The following is a 19,299-nucleotide window of genomic DNA, read 5'->3' as shown; positions in this document are numbered from 1 at the left end:
CATCCATAGAAGCAACTCCTCATACATTAAAGTTTTATCATAAGATAGCAGCAATTCGGTCACATATTCAGGATTTACTTCTAATTCTAGCTCTCCTACTGAGGTGGAGAAAGTTTTAGTGGTCTGCAACATTGCTTTAACTCACAGCCTAATCCAGAGCAAGGTCTTACCTCTCTTCAATTCTGGGAAGGCTGAGAGAGATGTGGAAGCTGCAGAAGAAAAATTTGAAGCTAGCAGAGGTTGGTAGCTTCACACATACCCACCACATCTGCGTTACTTATTTCACTGAAGTCTTAAACCCCTCCAAAGTCATTCATGAAGGTTGGAATCGATTTGTTCCAAACTTCTGTTAATGTTGATATTTTGACCTCCTCCCATGAATCATGAAATATTCCTACACACATCTAGAATGATGAATCCTTTCCATTCACCAAAGAGATTTTTCAATGTACTCTGCCAAGATACATCAGAGGAATCAGTCTCTAGGGCATCTATAGCCTTCCAGAATGTATTTCTTACATTTAGACTTAATGATATAAAACTTGAAAGTCAAAATTACTCTTTGATCCATGGGCTGCAGAATGGATGTTGTGTTAGCAAGCATTAAAACTTTTGTCTTCTTGTATATCTCCATCAGAGCTCTTGGGTGAATAGGTACATTGTCAATGAGCAACAATACTCTAAAGGAAATCTTTTTTTCTAAGCAGGAGGTCTCAACAGTGGCCCTAGAATATTCAATAAGCCATGCTATAAACACATATGCTGTCATCCAGGCTTTGTTATTCCATTTAGAGAGCACAGGCATAGTAGATTTAGCATAATTTGTAAGGGCCCTGAGATTTTTGAATCGATAAATGAGCACTGGCTTCAACTTCAAGTCACTAGCTACATTAGCCCATAACAAGAGTCAGCCTGTATTTTGAAACTCAGAAGGCAAGAACTGACTTCACCTTTCTAGCTCGGAAAGCCTTACATGGCATCTTCTTTTAATATAAGGCTGTTTCATCTACACTGAAAATCAGTTGTTTAATGTAGCCACCTTCATCAATGATCTCAGCTAGATCTCCTGGATAACTTGCTGCAGCTCCTACATCAGCACTTGCTGCTTCACCATACACACTTTCATGTCATAGAGATGGCTTCTTTCCTTATCTCATGAACCAACCTCTGCTAGCTTCAAATTTTTCTTCTGCAGCTTCCATATCTCTCTCAGCCTTCCCAGAATTGAAGAGAGGTAAGACCTTGCTCTGGATTAGGCTGTGAGTTAAAGCAATGTTGTGGATGGTTTGATCTTCTATCCAGACCACTAAAACTTTCTCCACCTCAGCAATAAGGGTGCTTTGCTTCCTTATCATTTGTGTGTGCACTGGAGTAGCACTTTTCATTTCCTTCAATAACTTTCCCTTTGTATTCACAACCTGTCACAAACAGTTAGTTGGGTGCAAAAGGCCTGGCTTTCAGCCTATCTCAGCTTTTTAAATGCCCTCCTCACTAAGCTTTATCATTTCCAGCATTATATTTCAAGTGAAATACATGTGAGTCTTCCTTTCACTTGGACACTTAGAGGCCATTGTGGGGTTATTAATTGGCCTAATTTCAACGTTGTTGTGTCTCAGGGAATAGTGAGCCCCAGGAGAGGAAGAGAGATGGGGCAACAGCTGGTCTGTGGTGCCCCATCTCTCTTGTTAGAACACATACATTTATCAATTAAGTTTGCCATCTTATATGGGCATGGTTCATGGTACTGCAAAACAATTACAACAATAACATCAAAGATCACTGATAACAGATCACCTTATTTTATATATACATAATATATAATAATAATGAAAATTTTTAGAAGGTTCAAAGTTATACTATCTTGAGTTATAACTGTCTGCTTAATACAATTACACCATTTTCACTTCTAAGAACCATCTCATAATTTAAAGAATGACATGGCTGAGAAAGATACTTTGGAAGCCATTTTTAGGCATTGCTGAATTTAAATCATCTTCCAAATACTACATTCTGCCCCTTTCTTTATTGTAATAGCTTATCTGAAAGTACAAAAAAATTAGTAAATTGCTTTTACTATGCAATTCTAAAATACCAAGTCTACTGCCTCCAATAAAAAATCAGTAACTCCTTTCATAACATTAAGGTCAAGTTATTTGTAAAGACAATGTCAATTGAAACTTTTTGGCACTTACGACTAATCCATTAAAAACAACTGTCAATCTTAAAAACAGAGTTCCAGTAAACATGTAGTTACACTGGGAACATAAGAAAGTACAAGGCCGGCATGGTTACTCATGCCTGTAATGCCAGAACTTTGAGAGGCCAAGGCAGATGGATTATACGAGGACAGGAGTTCAAGACCAACCTAACCAACACAGCAAAACCCGTCTCTACCAAAAATACAAAAAGAAATTAGCTGGGTGTGGTGGCACTTGCCTGTAATCCCAGCTACTTGGGAGGGTGAGGCATGAGAATCACTTGAACCCAGAAGGCAATGGTTGCAGTGAGCCAAGATCATGCTACTGCACTCTAGCCTGGGTGACAGAGACTCTGTCTCAATTAAAAAAAAAAAAAAAAAAAAAAAAGACAGAAAGAAAAGAAAAAAGGAAACAAGAAAAAAAAAAAAGAAAGTATGAGAAGCTCACTGGCTATGCTAAACCAAAAGAATGAAACACAGCCAAACTAATTTTACACCGTGGGTCTATACAAATAAACAAAATTCATCCTATTTTTCTATATTTTTTCTTACATTTCCCCTTATACAAATATGAGAATGTTTCACTTTATTCACTTCAATAGGACAAAGTCCTTAGAGAAAGATTGAAAAGAGCTGATAATCAAACTCTCAAATTTTATGCTTATTTCTTGTTCTAGTGCTATCAATTTTCTGACATATTTAACGTAGTCAGGAAAACGTTCTCAGTAAATTGAGCATTTGAGTCTACAAATGTCTTGAAGCACTCTGGCAAGTTACGCATATCCCATGTCGCTTTTGGTTTCCCATCTCTTCTTTGCTTCAAACCTCTATGCAAGTTTCTTCTTTTTTCGGGCAGCCTGTGAATTTTCAACTTCCTTTTTGGCTTTTACAAAGTTGTGGCAGGCAACTGCTTTGGCAATTTTTACACCAAGCTCTCAAGGAGCTAGCTGGTTTCTGAGTTCCTCAGTCTTCTCAATATTTCACTCCTCCAAAGACTGGTCTATCCTTTCTTCAAGGGCTGATTTCTCAACAGTTTTCCCTTTAACATGGGGGTCAAATCTATCACTGACTCCAAAATACTGAGTAAGCTCCTTCCACTGGGTTTCATTTGAGGACTGTTCACTTGTGAGATTCTTTTTCACTCCTCAGTTTATCTTTTCTGGAGCGTTTTCTTTTTTTCCCTCTGAAACTTGAGGTTGCGTTTTTCTGCTCAGAATGTTTTTTATGTAATTCTTGAAATTTATTCTACATGTCTAGGGGAATTCCAAAAGGACTCTCTTCATAGGCATTACATTCGACTTGTTTCAGTTTTGGGTTCATCTATCGAGAATCTATGATTTCTGTTTTTCTGATACTCCCATCCTCTTTATCTTCTTGTAAGTTAAGTCCAGAGTCCTCCAATGTACCTTCATTTTCAGAGTTTCACTCAATATCACTTTCATTCAGGCCAGGAGGTAGCAGCCCACTCCATCTCTTCTTCTGACAGAAAGCAGTCACCTGGCAGCCATCTTAAGACCCCGTCCAAAAATGTTTTAAATATTGGGAGAGTTACCAAAATGAGACACAGAGACACAAAGTGAGCACATGCTGTTAAAAAAAAAAAAAAAAAAGGCACCAGTAGACTTGCTCAAGGCAGGACTGCTACAAACCGTCAGTTTTTTAAAAAATGCAATACCTACAAAGCACAACAAAGCAAAGTGTAATAAAACAAGATTTGCCTAAAGTATCTGCCTCCAACAGCAAAAAGCAGGCATGCTTACTGCACACTGTATGCTACTTGGGTTTCCTACACTCAGGATTCCTCTTCTATAACACATCCAACTGCATTTGCAGGCAACCACCTGGGTGCATTCACACCCCACTCCTGTGATTCAGGGGCAAGGAAAACTGACACAAATTATCGATGCTCATGTCACCTGTGCCATGAATAATAAAGTCCTCTATCTCTGATCGTGGAAACTCATGTCTTCTGATAGCATCAATGAAACCATAAGAAGCTAACCAGTTAGCACATAAATAGAATAAAATTTCCAACTCTACACAGTTGTTGACACACACCTTAGGAGTAAGACTACGTTAGCCTTAGAGGTAAAATACTCTAGACCCACCCAAAGATTAAAAACAAACCTCGAAAAGATCTAATTGGTCCATCAAAAATTTGACTGCCCACTGAAACAAAATGCGATACTTAGTTTAAAAAAGATAAATTTCAAACTGTCAATAATATGATATCCAAAATATTTAGCATATAACAAAAAATTATCAGACATGCAAGGAACCAATAAAATATCAGGGAAGTAGGGGTGGGATGGGGTGGGGGGGGGCATGAAAAGTAAACAGAAACAAATCGAAAACGAAACAGATATTAGAATTACCAAACAAGAATTTTTAAAAAGAGTTATGCAGTAGGCAGAACAGTGACCCCTCAAAGATATCTATATCCTGATGCCTAGAACCTGTGACTATATTACATAACGTAGGAGAATTAAGATTGCAGATGCAGTTAAGGTTGCCAATCAGCTGACCTTAAAATAGGGAGCATATCCTAGATTATCCAAGTGGTACAATCACAAAGATCCTTAAATGTTGAAGACAAAGCAGAAGTATCAGCATCAGAGTGATAAACTAGGAAAAAGACTCATCGTCTATTGTGGGCTTTGAAGACAGAAAGAGGCCAAGAGCCAAGGAAGGAAGGCAGCCCCTTAGAAGCTGAAAAAGGAAAGAAAACACTCTCCTAGAGCTTCCAGAAGGAAACACAGCCCTGCTGACATCTTGGCTTTTGCTCAGTGAGTACCATTTCAGTCTTCTCCTTTCTAAAACTGTAAGATAATAAATTTATATTATTTTAAGCCACTATGTTTGCAGTAATTTGTTACAGCAAAACGAGAAATTTAAATAAGCTATTAAAACTGCATTTAAGTATTTAAAGGAAAAGATAGAATGAATTAACAGATAGAGATCCTCAGTAGAAAAATAGAATCTATTAAAAAGATTCAAAATCTAGAACTGAAAAAATACATTATTTGAGACAAAAACATTCACTATATGGGCTTAACAGCAGATTGGATACTGCAGAATAAAAGATTAGAGAACCTAAGTACAGAGTAATTGAAACTGTACAAACTGAGGCACAGAAAGAAAAAATATTGAGAAAAATAAAAGAGTTCCTGTGACTCATGAAACAGTATCAGTCTAACACACATGAACTGTGTCCCCAAGGGAAAAAGAATAAAGGAGGATAAACAGAAAAACAGTTTCAATAAAATTATGTTCAAAACTTTTCTGAATATATGTATGTACATATATAGATAAAAATTTATAGACCCAAGAAGCTCAAAAAGTCCCAGGCAGGATACATACAAAGAAAACTAAACCTAGCACATAACAACCAAATTTCTGAAAACCACGATAAAAAGGGAAAACCTTAAAAGCAGACAAAGGAAAAAAAAAGATATCATACAGATAATGATTTAAAACATCTGCTTAGGTATCATCAAAAACTACGTAAGCCAGAAGACAACAGAACATTATTAAAAATGCTGAAAGAAAAAAACTAGAAATCTATTCCCAAGTAAACTATCCTTCAAAAATTAAGATATAATAAAGACATTTTCAGATAAAACCTGAGAGAATGTGTCACCAGCAGACCTGATGTACAATTAACATTTCAGGCTAAAAGAAAATCATACTTCAAATTTACATAAAGGAAGAATGCAAGGAACGGTAAATAGTAGGTACATAAGATTTTTTTTCCATTTCTTAACTTTTTTAAAAAGGAACTGACTGTCTAAACAAAAATAATTTATTATGGGGATTCTCTTATTTAACATATAGTGAAGTTTTTTGTTTGTTTGTTTGTTTTGTTTTGTTTTGTTTTTGAGACAAGATCTTGCTCTGTCGCCCAGGCTGGAATGCAGTAGCACCATCACGGCCCACTGCAGCCTGGAGCTCCTGCGCTCAAGTAATCCTTCCCCTAAGCCTCTGGAGTAGCTGGGATTACAGGTCCACACCACCACACCCAGCTAATTTTTTTATGTTTTGTTGAGATGAGGTCTCGCTATTTTGGCCAGGCTGGTCTCGAACTCCTGGTCTCAAGCAATCCTCTCACCTCAGCTTCCCAAACTGCTGAGACTACAGGCGTGAGCCACCATGCTTGACCAGGATTTTCTTTCATATAGAAAAAATAGTGTATGACAACAATAGCACAAAGGAAGGAAAGGAGTAAAATATAAGTGAACTCTGGGAAGGCTCTTATACTTACAGTGGTATAATTTTAATTCACTGTAGATATGACCACAATAGATATGATCATATAATCATGAAATAAAATGTAATCCTTAGAGCTACTAAAAACAAAGCCAAGAGAAGAGAAAAGCATAAAATACTAAAAAAAGAAAAATACATTAATCTAGAAGAAGACGAGAAAGAAGCAAAAAGGAAACAACAATTGAAACAAAAACCAAAAGTACGACTATAAAACAAATAAGATAATGAATTGAAACCTAACCATATCAATAATAACACTTAACACAAATGTGTCAAACATTCTAATTAAAGGCAATGATTGTCAGACTGGATAGAAAAACATAGATAGATAGATAGATAGATAGATAGACAGACAGACAGACAGACAGACAGACAGACAGACAGATAGATAGATAGATAGATAGAGAGGTAGTTTGGTAGGTTGGTAGGTAGGTAGTCAGATAGATAGATAGATATACATATAGACATAGTTTAGACATAGACAATTTAGAAAACAAGACTGGAAAAAGAATTTCATGCAAATACTAATCAAGAGGAAAGTAGAGCAGTTCTATTCATATAAAAGTAAACTTAAAGACAAAAAGCATTACAAGCAAATTTCTGAAAACCACAATAAAGAAACAACCTTTTGAACTAACCCTTTTAAAATATGAAATTTCTCTCTATCAGAGAAAAAGAGACAGAGACAGAGAAATTTCATATGTTAAAATGGTTAGTTCATAAAGAAGATATAATAGTTGTAAATGTGTATGCTTATTGCAACAGAGCTTCAAAATACATGAAGCAAAACCTGACAGCACTAAAAGAGGAAACCAAGAAATCCACAATTATAGTTGGAGAATTTAACACTCTTCCCCCAGTAAGTGAAAGAAACAGATCCAAAAAAATAAACACATAAAAGGTTTGAAAAACACTATCAATCAACTTTATCTAACTGGCATTTAAACAATACATCCAACAACCGTAGAATATACATTCTATATAAGTGCACACTGAATTTTAACCAAGATAGACCATCTCATGGGCCATAAAACAAATCTCACATTTCCAAGGATTGAAGTCATACAGAGTATGTTCTCTGACCTAAATCAAATTAAAAATAAATAATAAAAATATATCACAAAGAATCTCAAATGTCTGGAAATTAAGCACCCCATTTCTAAATAACGCATGGATCAAGAAAAAAGTGACAAGTGAAACTAGAAAAATATTTTCAAGTACATAACAATGAAAATACAACATATCCAAATTTGTAGGACACAGCTAAAACATTGCTTAAAAGTAAATTTACACATTTATGATTACATTAGAAAAAGAAAGGTTTAAAAATTAACACACTAATCTTCCACATTAAGAAGCTAGAAAAAAATTAAATCAAAAGTAGAAGAAAATAATAAATGTTGGCCAGGCGTGATGGCTCACACCTGTAATCCCAGCACTTTGGGAGGCCGAGGCCGGTGGATCACTTGAGGTCAGGAGTTCGAGATCAGCCTGGTCAACATGGTGTAATCTTGTCTCTACTAAAAATACAAAAATTCGCCAGATGTGGTAGCATGCTCCTCTAATCCCAGCTACTCAAGAGGCTGAGTCAGGAGAATCACTTGAACCCAGGGGGGCAGAGGTTGCAGTGAGCCGAGATCACACCACTACACTCCAACGAGACAAAGAGAGAGAGAGAGAGAAAAGAGAACAGGAGAGAAGAGGAGAGGAGAGGAAAGAGAGAAGAAGGAGGAGGAGGAGGAGGAGGAGGAGGAGGGAGGAAGGAGGGGAGAAGGAGAAGGAGGGGGGGGAAGAAAGAAAAAGGAGGTGGCAGCGGCGACGACAGCAGAAATCAATGAAAACAGAAAATGGAGACATCAACAAAATACTATATTGGCTCTCTGAAAATATCAATGAAATTGATAAACTCCTAAACAAGACTAATAAAAAAAGAGAGGTGATATGTGAATTATTAATCTTGGAAGAAAAGGGGCTTATCACTGCAGATCTTACAAAAATTAAAAAGATAAATATTATGAATGGTCTTGTGCCAATACCTTTTACAATTAAATAAAATTCCTGAATTTTGTTTAAATTTCAAATTCCTTGAAAATTACCAAAACTGACACAAGGAGAATCCAAAAGTCAGATTAATCATTTATCTGCTAAAGAATTTGAATTCATAATTAAAATCCTTCCCACAAAGAAACCTTTGGGCCTAGGTAACTTCATGGGTGAATTCTATCAAACATTTAAGACAATGGTATCCGTATAATTCAACCAAATTAAGTTTCTACATACATTGAAGATGTAATTGTAATAAAGCAATTTTATCAGAAATATATTGAAAACACTAACTTCTGATTTTTCCCTGAGTTTAGTAGCTCTTTGGCAAAAACATCAAAAATAGAAATTGTTTTCAAAGACTAATTTTTTTTCTTTCTTTTTATTATTATTGTACTTTAAGTTCTAGGGTACCTGTGCACAACCTGCAGGTTTGTTACAGAAGTATACATGTGCCATGTTGATGTGCTGCACCTGTTAACTCGTCATTTACATTAGGTATAACTCCTAATGCTATCCCTCCCCGCTCCCTGTGGGGGACCTGGTGTGTGATGTTCCCCACCCTGTGTCCAAGTGTTCCCATTGTTCAGTTCCCACCTACGAGTGAGAACATGCAGTGTTTGGTTTTCTGTCCTTGCGATAGTTTGCTCAGAATGATGGTTTCCAGCTTCATTCATGTCCCTACAAAGGACATGAACTTATCCTTTTTCATGGCTGCATAGTATTCTATTGTGTATATGTGCCACATTGTCTTAATTGAGTCTATCACTGATGGGCATTTGGGTTGGTTCCAAGTTCAAAGACTAACTTGACTACAAAAAAATTTAAACTTCTGAATAAAGAATATAAAACAAAATTAAAAGATAAATGTTAAATTGGAAAAATATCAATATGTGATAAATAATTGGTTGCTATAGATAAAATTAAAGCCTTTATCAAATGTGCAAAACACAAAAATATAAAATGCACCAAAGAAATATTAATGCCAACATGAAATACTGGCCAACTTTTCTAATTAATCAAAATAAAGTAAAGCAAGATAGGCAAATATGTTTTCAAAAATTAAAAAAGGGAAACATCTCTGGAAAAGGCAAACTGTAGAGACAGTAAAAAGATCAAGGGTTGGAGGTAAGAAGGGATGAAAAGGTGGAGCACAGAGAATATTTAGGGCAATAAAACTATTTCTGTATGATACTATAATGGGGGATATGTGTCATTATACATTTGTCAAATCCACATAATATACAACACGATAAGTGAACCCTAAACTATGGCTTTGGGTGATAATTATGTGTCAATGTAGATTCATTGCTTATAATGAATGTACCACTCTGGTGGGAGATGTTGATAGTGAGGAAAGCTGTGCATATGTCAGGGCAAGGGATATATGGGAAAACTCTTTACACGGAATTTTGCTATGAACCAAAAACTGCTTTAAAAAGGAAGTTGATGGCCATGCGCAGTGGCTCACAACTGTAATCCAAACACTTTGGGAGGCCGAGGTGAGCGGATCACCTGAGGTCAGGAGTTCGAGACCAGCCTGGCCAACATGGTGAAACCCCATCTCTACTAAAAATACAAAAAAACGCTGGGTGTGGTGGCGCACGCCTATAGTCCCAGCTACTCAGGAGGTTGAGACAGGAGAATCGCTTGAACCCAGGAGGAGGAGGCTGCAGTGAGCCGAGATCGCGGCCCTGCACTCCAGCCTGGCAACAGAGCACGACTCCAGCTCAAAAAAAATAATAAAAATAATTACATAAATAAAGTATATTTTTAAAATACATATACAACTTCAGAGACTAAGTTAAAAAAAACTAAATTATTTTAATATTTCAATATTGACTATTAAAATTATGTTTTGGCCGGGCGCGGTGGCTCAAGCCTGTAATCCCAGCACTTTGGGAGGCCGAGACGGGCGGATCACGAGGTCAGGAGATCGAGACCATCCTGGCTAACCCGGTGAAACCCCGTCTCTACTAAAAAAATACAAAAAACTAGCCGGGCGAGGTGGCGGGCGCCTGTAGTCCCAGCTACTCGGGAGGCTGAGGCAGGAGAATGGCGTGAACCCGGGAGGCGGAGCTTGCAGTGAGCAGAGATCCGGCCACTGCACTCCAGCCTGGGCGACAGAGCGAGACTCCGTCTCAAAAAAAAAAAAAAAAAATTATGTTTTGGACATATGGAATTAAATAAAATACATTGTTAATATTTTTTAAAAGAAGATTAATACCTAGTATTGTTGAGAACTGTGGTACACAGAGGCTCTCTTAACTATTAATAAGACTATGTATCTTTTCAGGAAGGCAATCTGCCAATACATATCCAAAGTCCAACAGTGACACTCAAGAACTTATTTGAAGCAGATAATAATACAAGTATAAATGAGATATATACACAGTCAGCCATACAATGAAATTCCAGGTAACTATTAAAACTGATAAAGTAGGCCGGGCACAGTGGCTTATACTTGTAATCCCAGCACTTTGTCGGGCCGAGGCAGGTAGATCATTTGAGGCCAGGAATTCCAGCCTGGGCAACATGGCAAAAAATTAGCCAGGTGTGGTGGTGCATGCCTATAATCCCACTTACTCAGGTGGCTGAGGAATGAGAACCACTTGAACCCAGGAGGCAAAGGGTGCAGTAAGCCAAGATCGAGCCACCACACTCCAGCCTGGGCAACAAAGCGAGACTTTGTCTCAAAAAAAAAAAAAAAAACTGATACAGTAGATCTATTTTCAGACACAGGAAGATGTTCATAACAAATTATCAATTGGTAATGGTCAGATAATAGGATACCATGAACAGATAAATCAGTTTATGGAAAATGCATATTAATGCAAATATATTCATATAGAGATGAGTAACAGATTATTCAACAAAATATTACCCATTATATTCTCTGGGTGATGGAATGCTAGTCTCTTCATGTTATTTTCTTCTCCTGTTTGAATCTTTTGCAATGGACCCGGAGCTTTTGATAAAACATAAAGGCATTTACACTCATACACATACATAGGCATACATACACAGACACATACTGACAGTATTTGGCTACCCTAACTTCCAATTTCTCCTAGCAAAGAAAAATTTCATTCTACCTAAAGAAATCATTCACTTGAATCTGTAATTCGAGGCAAGTCTCTCAAGTCACTATACTTATCTGATATAAAATTGAAGTTTACTGGGAAAAGTGTGGGTTTTAGAGTTGAAATCTTGGTTCAAGTCTGCCAGTTATATGTATCAGCCTGGTCCCTCACTTTTCTGTGCTCCACTTTCCTCAAATGTAAAATAGGAATACGAGTATACATCCTATCAAAAGATGGGTATGAGAATCAAATAAATAATTCATATGAAAAATACTTTCTCAAAATACTTCCTAAATTATTAGTAGTGGAAGTATCTAAATTATTAATATTGGTAGCATACCCTTAAGAGTAACATACTGCCCAACAGAAAAAAAAATACAATGGTGCGGGATGCCAAAACAAAAGAAGAAAAGATCAGACTTTTAAAAATGGGAAGAAAACTAGTAAAGAGAAAATATGTGAAGAAATATATGCAGATAATAAGGAAATAAAATAAGCTTAAACTAATAAGAATCTCCATTTTTAAAAAAATCAAATAAATGGAGAAGTAGTTGTATTAGTCTGTTTTCACACTGCTGATAAAAACATACCCAAGACTGGGCAATTTACAAAAGAAAGGGGTTTATTGGACTTACAGTTCCACAAGGCTGGGGAGGCCTCACAACCATGGTGGAAGGCAAGGAGGAGCAAGTCACATCTTCTGTGGATGGCAGCAGGCAAAGAGAGAGCTTGCGCAGAGAAACTCCCATTTTTAAAACCATCAGATCTCGTGAGACCCATTTACTATCACAAGAACAGCACAGAAAAGACCTGTCCCCAGGATTCAGTCATCTCCCAGCAGGTCCCTCCCACAACATGTGGGAATTATGGGAGCAACAAATGAGATTTGGGTGGGGACACAGAGCCAACCCATATTAGTAGTTACAAAGTGGTCACATGGAGAATAAAATATCTGTACGTTTAAAAGTATAGGGAAATATACACAATGTATAGTAAAACCAAAAAATATTTTTCACCAATGGCATCAGACTAGTTCTTCATTAAGAGTGCCAAGGATTATTCTACACATAGAGTCTAGGAAGGAAGAATTAAGGAATAGAATATTTTGATTAGCTAACAGACTGATAGAATTAATATATTCACCTGTTCCTCTGTGGATTTTAGTCTACCAGGCCAGGCGCTGTTTGTTCCTAAATGTTTTTCCAACAATTAGAATATGCTTCCATTAGGCTGGGCATGGTGGCTCAGGCCTGTAATCCCAGCACTCTGGGAGGAGGAGGCGGGCAGATTACTTGAGGTCAGGAGTTCAAGACCAGCCTGGCCAACAAAGCGAAATCCCATCTCTACTAAAAATACAAAAATTAGCCGGGTGTGATGGCATGCGCCTGTAATCCCAGCTACTCAGGAGGCTGAGGCAAGAGAATCACTTGAACCCAGGAGGCAGCAGTTACAGTGGGCCAAGATCGCGCCACCACACTCCAGACTGGGCGACAAAGCAAGTCTCCATCTCAAAAAAAAAAAAAAAAAAAAAAACAGAAATACGCTTCCATTAAACAATTAAATTTATTATTTAGGGAAAACAATGGCATAAATAGCCAGACTTTCAGAAAAACATGGGTCACTAATAATAAACTAATAATAAATTTTATTCATTATCCCTTTTATTTAAAAAAAATTCATTAAAACGGATGAACATTTGATACTTATGTGTAATAATTATCAGAACCCATAATTAGAATTAATCATTATTAAAGAAAATACTATGCATGAAAGGGAAAGAAATATTTGCATAAATATAATACATCTCTCATAATCCTTAATTTTTATTGCCATTGTGAACTTTTGCAATTCTCTCTCCTAGCTTTGGAGTCAGAAGACCTCACTGATATACTGTGACACTATGCCATTACATATTAAATATATTTATATATATACACAGACACATATATGTATATAAAACAAAAGAATCTATTTCTTCTTGCAAGTGACAAAAGAGATGTATCTGCAGTTTGCTTAAATTATATTAAAAATAACCATCTATTTAAAAGCATAGTCATATCATTTATTATCTCTATTGATCCTCACATGTTTACAGAAGAAAGACAAGGGGGATCATAACTGTTCTCATTTTAAGACAAAGAAACAGGCTCAGAGTGATTCAACTGGAACTCCAACCCAATTTCTAACTCTAATCTAACTCTCGAGTTCTGCCATCCTACCTAGCAGCATAAAACAACAGTGAACAAAAGCAGTGAATAAAAAGCCAGTCTCACCAAAGAAACCATAAAGAGAACATCCCAGCCTGTGCCTCTCTAACGGGTAAGAAGAAATAAGAACATATTGATCCCCTCAACCCTAGGAGATCCCAGGTCATTTACCTCCTATCATTGCATGAAGTCCATTTGCCCAGAAGTACCATACAAATATTGTCGTTTTCTATGTGTTATAATATAACTAAAATTAAGAAACACTGTTATTGAGAACTCAGGAATCTACAGAAAGGTCTTACATAAATTCGACAAAATATAAACATCATCAACATGATTAAATTACCTATAAAAAGGAGATTTATATCAATGACATAACAGAATCTTTCTTCAAGGATAATTTCTGGACTTAAATTTAGCATTCACTCAAGAAAGTTATATAGGAATTCAAATGTCACCAACAAGATAGCCTTGAATTTTCTGTATTTTTTAATCATTCACAAGCTGCAATACTTAGTTTTGGTTTACACAGACCTCACAACCAATTACACCATACCTCTCAACTAATATTTCCTTTGAGGACCCTACATTTGTGTAATATCATCTTTAATCTTAGCTCGTCATCATTCCTTCGAGGATATAAGCCCAATATTATTTCTATTCTAACAACTTTCAAGCTTAAAAATATTAGCTCTTAGAAGTTTGAAAACTTACCCATATATGGAATTCTCACTTTGCTGCTGAAGTTGTATATGTGAAAAATTTGGAAGAAAGGAGTGCTAAAGAAAAGTCACATTGTAATTTTCAACTCCTGTGTGACCTCTCTACATCTCACCAAATCTTTATATCGATGCTGTCAGATTTGATACTACAAACTTATTCTCTGCTAAATATCCTTTTCAAAGTGAAATTCACTAATCACAGTGCAAAATATGTTAGTGTCTTCTATCCTCTTTGTTCCTGACACTTCTGCAATATTAAAGAGGGGACTTGGAAGTTACTATGTGACCTTTCTTTAGCATTCCTATCTTCCAGATTGATCACATACATCAAAATAGGAGGAAAGCTTTTTACTAACAATTTCTGTTGAAGTGATCATACCTTTTTTCATACAGCTAACCACCACAACGCAGAAACCAAATAAGTTTATATCTACATGGTGCAATCCATGAAGCATTTTCATGCTATTATGTATTTGACTCTCATAACAACTAGAGATATGCAGTGCAAATATTCTACAAATGTGAAAAATGAAAGTAATAAAATTTAAAGGACTTGATCAAAGTCAGACATCTAACAAGTGATGAAGCCAGTACCAAGAGCTATGTTTCAACTCTCGGTCCAGTATCTTTCCATTCCACCATGATGTCTAACAGGTAAAATATCTGTCTTATCTGTAAGAGGATTCCAGAGTTCAGGCTTTTAGAAAATCATGGCATCAAAACTATTACTCCTGTTCACCTCGAAACAGAGATTTAATTACCTATTTACAGTCCATCAAAGCGTAAGTATTAGTTTTATTAGAATGTGTCTGTTGCATCTTATGATATTCTCTTTCCTTATTTCTTCACTAAAAAGGAAAAGTTTCAAAAGGCACACTAATTAGAACAAGAAAAAGCACAACTTTTCCCAAAGAATAGAGAGTATTTCATTACATTTTTTTTTTTTTTTTTTTTTTTTTTGAGATGGAGTCTCTCTCTATCGCCCAGGCTGAAGTACAGTGGTGTGATCTCAGCTCACTGCAACCTCCACCTTCCAGGTTCAAGCAATTCTCCTGCCTCAGCCTCCCAAATAGCTGGGGACTGCAGGTGCACACCACCACACCCGACTAACTTTTGTATTTTTTGGTGGAGACGGGGTTTCACATGTTGCCCAGGCTGGTCTTGAACTCCTGGCCTCATGTGATCCACCCACCTCAGCCTCCCAAAGTGCTGGGATTACACGTGAGTCACCACACCCGGCCTTACATACTTCTCTTAAAAATAAAAGCTTTTTAAAAACCAAATAAAAGAAATTAATATAAAATAATAAAAAGAAGCAAAATACAATTAAAAGTAAAATTAAAAACTAAAGAATTAAGCTAAAACATTTTAAAGTAATATAAAAATATTAAACATCTAATGAATGAAAAAATAGATGCCAAATACATTGAAGATAAAAGTGAAACAAGGCAGAAATACAAATTCCAAAATGAAAGTATCCGCACCACCTTCAGGCAGATGAAGTTGCAAACTTTGGGCCAAGTTTCTGGTTACAGATCCCACAAGCAGAAGACAGGACCTTTGGTCTCCCCTTTATTTGCAGAAGATTCAACACTTACATCCTTCTGGGTTAAAAATAAGTATGTGGGAGAAAGATATCTCTTAGAGAGCAGCAGATTATTCATCTCTTCCCCATAAACCAGGCAAAAGCACCCTCAATCTACTCTACTCAAACACAGCTTTTAAATTAAGTTTTAACTCAGAATGAGATTGAAAAATCCCTTAACAGTAATACATAAATAATTTTTGTGTTTTGAGCAATTCAGCCATATCTTAAAAAGATCAACTTTAATTCATACTTAAAATTGTTTTAAAATAAATGTAAAGGCCGGGCACAGTGGCTCAAGCCTGTAATCCCAGCACTTTGGGAGGCCGAGACGGGCGGATCACGAGGTCAGGAGATCAAAACCATCCTGGCTAACATGGTGAAACCCCGTCTCTACTAAAAAATACAAAAAACTAGCCGGGCGTGGTGGTGGGCATCTGTAGTCCCAGCTACTCGGGAGGCTGAGGCAGGAGAATAGTGTAAACCCGGGAAGCGGAGCTTGCAGTGAGCTGAGATCCGGCCACTACACTCCAGCCTGGGCGGCAGAGCTAGACTCCGTCTCAAAAAAAAAAAAAAAAAAAAAAAAATTGAGGTATATGTTTAGTCTGTCATATATATTAAACACAGTGTAAATTATACATTTTTGAAGAACTAAGATACCCTGAAAATGTAAAGTGTAAGCCATCTTAAAATGTATAGGATGACTAGAAGGCAATTCTAATCTTGATGATTTGGAAGGCATTCCAGAAGTGTTCAGTGACTTCGAACATTTTTAAAGCTTTCATCAGTATTTTGAGTATATCACAAGAAAATAGCAGTAAGTGATGCAAGGTTTAAGGTAGAAAACTTGATATGAATGCCACCTCCTTTCTTTCTTTCCATATCCATTTATAAACAAAATGATCACTGTTAATCTGGACAATTACTGAGGGAAATGAATCAAAAAATTACCAGCCAGGCATAGTGGCTCACACCTGTAATCCCAGCACTTTGGGAAGCTAAGATAGGCAGGCCACTTGAGTTCAGGAGTTCAACACCAGTCTGGGCAAAAGAGCAAAACCCCATCTCTACAAAAATTAGCTAGGCATGGTGGCGTGTACCTGTAATCCCAGCTACTTGGGAGGCTGAGGTGGGAAGATCACGGTGAGCCCAAGAAGTGGAAGCTGCAGTGAGCCAAGATCATGCCACTGCACTTCAGCCTGAGCAACAGAGTGTACCTTGTCTCAAAAAAAAAAAAAAAAAAAAAAATTACCAAAAGACTTTATAATCCCCAAGAAGAGTAAATTATTAGTCAATGGGTTTCGTAATAGGTTTTATAATGAATTTTAAACAGCTACATCAGCTCTATCAAAGGCAAAATTTAGAACAATGACATACGTTAAACATTAGACTGTGGATTCATTTGTGTCTTCAACTATTAAGCTAAAATGAGGCAAATATTTACAAATTAAAATGTTGTCTTTCAACTAGCATTCCATTTCAATATGTCCACTGTTTAGGGTATATATTCAATGTCCCTAACAAACACTACTGTAATCATTAAAAGTTGGAAGCTAGTATTTTCGTACATAACAGTTCTCAGCTTATTATTTCTTCTCTAACATGTCTAAACCTGTACATAGTGAACAGAACCAACACATAATCTTGATGAAATTGTGCTGCTCCTTATTGTCAGTGATTATTCTGTAGGTATTCATCAACAAAATCACACATTTCATAGTAAAACTAAGACTCAAAAACTCAGTTCTCAAGTCTTGAAGTAATAAGAACAAAAAAATTTTTAAAGACATTTTCTAAAAACCAAAAAAATTAACTTCATTAGCTGCTTATAATTATTAAATAGAAATTGCTCTTTTAATTTATATATGAGTAAAAATGATGAAGACCTTCAAAAATATTTTCTAAATATTATATTACTTCCTCTTTCAAATACCATATCTAAAATACCCTGGAATCTTGAAGGAAAAAAAGAATCCTTTCTGAACCACTCCCATCCAAGTTTAAGAGCACCTATAATTTTAATGCATAGACCTTGAGGACATATGATGTTCCCATGTATTAAAACACATTTGAACTTATTTGGGTTTCATTTGAACCATGTTTTCTGTATAAACATATAAGTTAATTTCAAATAAGTTATAATTAATTTGATGATAATCTTAAGAAAATAAAAGTCATCTCAGTTTTTATAACTACCCAGGTGATAAAATTTTAAAGGACTGCTTAATTCTAGTTAATAGTAAATTTGAATACTAAACACACCCTCATGCTGGTGCATTTCTGCTATCAAACCAAGATAAAATTATTTAATGAGTAATTTCTAGAATCATATATATCCGCAGAAGGCTATCAGATGAACTAAACTGGTTGTTGTGTGCTTTTCTTCAGATTCAAGTGATAATTAAGAAGGAACTGAAAAAGGAAAAGGTTCTATCTTGATCTTTACCAGTTCTGCCTACAAAGTTACAGTTTGTGGTTTTTCAACAGCTCTATTTAAAAAAAAAAAAAAAAAAAAAAAAAAAAAGGTTTTTTTAAAATAAAGTGCCCATTGCTTGTGATGACAAAAATCTGCAAGCTTTCAAAGTCCTTTATGTTCAAAATTTTTTAAGATTTAAGAAACCTTCAATAAGTATTGATAATCAGAACCATCTTTTATTAATTTCACTTTAATAACAATATAACTTAGCAAGTAATCATTGAACACCATTCAAGTAATCCCCAAATCTGCAAAAGATTCAAAGAGGTACTTGTCCTTAAAAGCCTGAAATCCAGTAAACAACATAAATCAGGACAATAAAGACCGAGCACAAGATAGACTATAACTTCCATGAGACAGATTCCAAAAGGCTTATTAGTCAGCAACTTTTTTTTTTTTTTTTTTTTTTTTTTTGAGACAGAGTCTCGCTCTGTCGCCCAGGCAGGAGTGCAGTGGCGTGACCTCGGCTCACTGCAAGCTCTGCCTCCCGGGTTCACGCCATTCTCCAGCCTCAGCCTCCTGAGTAACTGAGACTACAGGCGCCCGCCACCATGCTTTTTAAATAAAATTGTATCGTGTTTATTTGAGGTGCCCAACATGATGAAATACATATAGGTAGTAAAATGGTTGCTATAGTGAAGTCAATTAACGCATCTATCATCTCACATACTTATCTCTTTGTGACAGGAGCAGCTAAAATCCATTTATTTAATAAAAATC

The 19,299-nt window shown here is 36.1% G+C and overlaps 1 protein-coding gene and 1 pseudogene across 8 annotated transcripts in view; both read right to left on the bottom strand.

Moving 5' to 3' along the window:
* The window catches only part of DENND1B (DENN domain containing 1B), a 277,082-nt gene that overhangs the window by 244,397 nt on the left and 13,386 nt on the right, over positions 1-19,299 (bottom strand). The gene's annotated exons all lie outside the window — the stretch shown is intronic.
* LOC103230997 (protein FAM204A pseudogene) lies at positions 1,885-4,108 on the bottom strand (annotated as a pseudogene).

Source organism: Chlorocebus sabaeus, chromosome 25 (assembly GCF_047675955.1).
Source record: "Chlorocebus sabaeus isolate Y175 chromosome 25, mChlSab1.0.hap1, whole genome shotgun sequence".
NCBI classification, from domain to species: Eukaryota; Metazoa; Chordata; class Mammalia; order Primates; family Cercopithecidae; genus Chlorocebus; species Chlorocebus sabaeus.
The sequence above is the reverse complement of the archived record's forward strand: the minus strand, read 5'-3'. Positions and strand labels throughout refer to the sequence as shown.